This window comes from Nelumbo nucifera, chromosome 2 (genome assembly GCF_055504915.1).
Source record: "Nelumbo nucifera cultivar China Antique chromosome 2, China Antique-T2T, whole genome shotgun sequence".
NCBI classification, from domain to species: domain Eukaryota; kingdom Viridiplantae; phylum Streptophyta; class Magnoliopsida; order Proteales; family Nelumbonaceae; genus Nelumbo; species Nelumbo nucifera.
This window is the reverse complement of record NC_142650.1, coordinates 26,687,357-26,691,941: the sequence shown is the minus strand read 5'-3', so window position 1 is coordinate 26,691,941 and position 4,585 is coordinate 26,687,357. Positions and strand designations below refer to the sequence as shown.

The 4,585-nt window shown below is 36.5% G+C and overlaps 1 pseudogene; it reads right to left on the bottom strand.

The window, feature by feature from the left end:
- Window positions 1-1,365: 1,365 nt before the first annotated feature.
- LOC104595468 (disease resistance protein RUN1-like) lies at window positions 1,366-3,084 on the bottom strand (annotated as a pseudogene).
- Window positions 3,085-4,585: the final 1,501 nt, after the last annotated feature.

Genomic DNA, 4,585 nt, shown 5'->3' with positions numbered 1-4,585 from the left:
AGCCATCTCAAACTACAGCCTAAAGCTTAGGTTGGATGGAGCCAGGTCTGATTTGGTCCCATTCAAGTTGCAATATTCTTGGTATAGAATCTATAAAGGTTTGCCTATCAAGACATGGGTAAATTTGCCCTTATTTCTAGCTTTATGTTTTCAAGCCTTATTTTCTTGTATAATAATTTGTAGTGGTTTTCTTTAGATAGCCAATAAAATCAACATTATGGATGTGCTTCAAAGAATAAGTCCAAATTGGCACGTCTCAACTCATATTTGTAGCCTTTACTTGGGTTGGGGCGAAACAGAAACTCACCTATTAACCTCCTGTACTTTTTTGTCTTATATTAGGATTAATTCTCTTCTTTCTTTGCATGCAGGTAGACACCTCCCCTAGATGTGGTAGGCCTTTTAGAAGCAAGCTTCTTTAGACAATTGAAGAAGAGGGAAGAATATTGTGGGGAGTTACAAAAGAAGCTATCTTATGGTCGATTTGGAAAGAAAGAGGAAGTTATGGTCAAATATCTTATGGTCTATCTATCTATGGTCAAATACCTTATGGTCAAATGCTTGACCATAGAAGATGGGCCATAAGATAGCTTCTAAAATGCTTGACCATAGATAGAGAGATCGATTTGGGGAGTTACAAAGAGGAAGTTATTTGACTACATGACCATCAAGGTTGTACATTGGTTGAAAATGCTTGATTTATTTAATTATCTTTCAGTTGATGACATATCAAAGGTTGGAGTGCAATAGCAGGTTCATTTTCCTCAAAGCCTACTATTGAAAAAAGTGGGACCCCTTCACTACAGCAAAGGGTGAAACTGATGTAGGTAACCTAGGTTCATCCAATGTTGGAGGTGTGTTAAGAGAAGGAGAAGGCATAAGTTCCATGGATATGGCCATGGTGGTTGACTCCAAAAGTCTACGGAGAAATGGGCTGGAGAAGACAAGAAATGGCCAAACCCCCCAAGGGGCTACACTATGTACCCTCTGGTGAGGGATTAGACCATCGTAGCTCTTTTGTAAGCCAGTTATCTGAGACCTGGAATAGGAGGAAGGTCTGAGAAAGAGCCTCCAAAAGAGAGAGACAAAGAAAGAAAAATGAGGTCTGACAAATGTCGGTCATAGGGCCCTCTAGATCTAAGAATAAACTATTTATATTTTCCTTAATAAAATGTTTCTGGAATCTTGTAATACATGCTTTCCTGGGCTAATTATTAGACCAGACAAGACCATATGCACTTTGCTGGGTCTATGGTAGTTTACAGGTCTGCTTTTACAGAAGAATACCGGTTTTATATTTAGGAACAATTGAGGTGGGTGATTCACTAAAAGATGAAGTAATAGCCCTACTCCAATATTTGAGATCGGCTAAACAGATGGGTCTCCAACAAATTGAGGTGGAGGGGGATTTTTAGTTGGTAATAGGGTGGGTGCAAACAAATAGCTTGGGAATCTCGATCCATAGATAGACTGTAAGGGAAATCAAGTGCCTAACAAGGGAGATTGAGGTATGCTAACAGTTTGGCAGATAGTTTAGCTAAGCAAGGGGTTCAGATACAATAGATGTGTTGGGCACATTTGTAATTTCTTGGGGGATTAACTCCATAATGGGGTTCAGATACAATAGATATGTTTCTTTTCATTTTAATCAAATTCTGTTTTTGTGTTGCTGATAAAACAAAAAGGAAGGTTGGGTATACTATAGGTGGACTAGAAGATCAGAAAATGGACTAGCCAACACTCTAGCAAAGCAAGGGATTACTAAGGAGGAACTGTTTTGGGCAAAGTTGTAATACCAAGATACTTTGAGGCTCAACACCCTTTCCTTGGGAGGGTGGCAGTTGTACTTTATATATATATACATGGTGGGCTGTGTAAGATTGGAAGCTAGAAATTGAAATGTTTTATACTATTATAAGGGCTTATCTATGCATATGCATGTGTTTCTAGCTTCAACTAAATAACATAAACCAACTAATAGTTTCCATGTTTATAATTTACCAATAAACTTGATACAGAAACCAAAAAATAGTGTTTTAGCTCTTACCTTGTGTTTCGATAATACATAATGAGCATCCACATGACACCACAATCTGCTACGTTTCCCAGACTCCTCTGGAGATTCTTCTCGAACAATTTCCGTCCCCATGTCTCATATTAGATTATGCATCATCAACTCATTTCTCAGATTGATTTTTAGGAGAGGCTTACTAATAAGATCACTTATTCCAATTTCTGGAAAGAAACCACAACCATCCAGTATTCCAGTTACATTATCCTTGTTTTTCCAACAAAGAAGCATGCAATATCAAGGAATATATCTCTGTTTTTATCGTCTAGCAAATCAAAACTTATTCCAAGTTTTTTTTTGAACTTATCAGGTGGAATATTTTCAAGTTTCTCCAACACGGTTTCCCATTCAGATATTCTTTTGTCAAGAAGAGAAGAACCCGAAACCTCAAGAGCTAAAGGAAGTCCTCTAATGTAATGCAACACACGGTTTGAGAGCTCTACATAACCTTCTATAGGATGATTTGATTTAAAGGCATCCCAACTAAAGAGCTCAAGAGATTCATCATGATTTAACTTTTTAACCTTATATTTCTTATCCACTTGAAGCACATCCAATAAATGATCATCTCTGGTTGTTATGATGATTCTACTTCCAGGACCAAACCAATTGTGTTCTCTAGCTAATGCTTTTAATTGGTCCATTTCATCTACATCATCTAGAATTAGAAGAACCCTTCTATAGCAAAGACTTTCTTTAATCAAATTTATTCCACGAGCAATATTATTAATCTTAAAGCCACTTCTCATTAGGATATTTAAAAGAAGTTGGCCTTGTAACTGAACTAGACCATTACGTTGTTGTGAAACTTCACTGACATTTTCAAGAAAGCTACTACTTTCAATTTTGTGAAAGATCAAGTTATAAACAGCTTTGGCAATGGCTGTCTTGCCTATTCCACCCATGCCCCAGATCCCTATAATACGGACATCATCAGATCCAACGCTTAACAATGAATATATGTGATCTACGCGTAAATCTATTCCAACTGGGTAGATAGCAACATCCAACATCGTTTTATTCAATTTAGTAGATACTTCGTCAACAATTCTTTGAATGAACTTTGCCTCACGCTTGCCAAATGTGATGGAAAATACACAAACAGGATAAAAATATATGGAATTGAATGAAGCCTAAGACCCAAGAAACAAAATCTATTGAGGCATTTATTTTGGTTATTTGTAGCCAAATGCTAATGTCCATATCAATACTTAATAATGGATTGAAAGCAAAATAGAAAAGAACAGAATATGATTACGATATTAGATCTTATTTCAATATAGAATGTTCTTCTACCTCAATTGTTTATCAGTTTTATTCATCAAAAAACTGGTATCAATTTTCATTTTCTTTTGGATATCTAACAGATAATAGAAAACTTCAACCATGTTTGCTTGCAGAGCGAATCCAAATCAAATATCAATGGTTCTGATTTGCATGTGTTTGTTTATAACTATGATTTGCTTGGATTATTGCCTTATTTGCACTCATTGGAAGATGTGAAATTTGATCCACTTTCCTCTACCTTCATTATCTCTCATATAAAGTGCAGACCACATCATTTTGCTTCCCAACTTACTTCTCCAAAAAACAAAAAAGAGAAAAAAACAAGCATTCTTCTTGATTTTTTTTCTCATTTAAATGTTTTATTTTCAATTTTATTCCACTCAATTTGTACTCGGCCCATTTGCAGTTTTATACAGTGCAAATGAACTGCAAGCAAACGAAACTCTAATAACATTTTTTTCTTTCTTTATTCATTATGATGAGATGAGAACATGCAACTACTCAATTCTCAAAAATTGATGATGTCGTATTGATATTAAGTAGCAAATAAACAGGTTTTAGAAAGATTACCCATTAGCAACATCTCGGAGATCCCACCCAAACAAATTGGCAGCGTCTGTAAGAGCTTGCCTCCACTTTGTTTTTGAACATCCGATGGATCTACATCATAGAAAACAGGTAGAACCGTCTGGTCCATCATCCGATGGACGAGGGTTTATGAGAAAGTTTAGGTGAAAGAGAAAGATAATGGAGAAAGCTTCTGTGTCCTTTCAGCCAACGATTACAAGCTACATATATACAAAGTTCCCTCGCAAGGATATCGGCTAACAACTAGGAAACAAATCATCGACTCCTAAAAATATGGTAACTAAAACCAATTTGACAACTATCCTAAACTAGCACAAAGATTACATCCTAAAATATATACATGAAAATATACGATGAAGCTCAATACCCCCCCTCAAGTTGGTGCATGCAAATGGGAAATGCCCAACTTGCGAAGAAGATGTTCGAATTGTTGCTTGCCCAGCGCCTTTGTAAATATATCAGCAAGCTGCTCGGAGGTTCGGACATAGGAGGGCCATATATTCCCATTCTGAATCTCATCACGAACAAAGTGACAATCCACTTCAATGTGTTTAGTTCTCTCATGGAAAACCGGATTCGCAGCAATATGCAAAGTTGCTTGACTATCACAGTATAATCTCATAGGATCAGAATGACCAA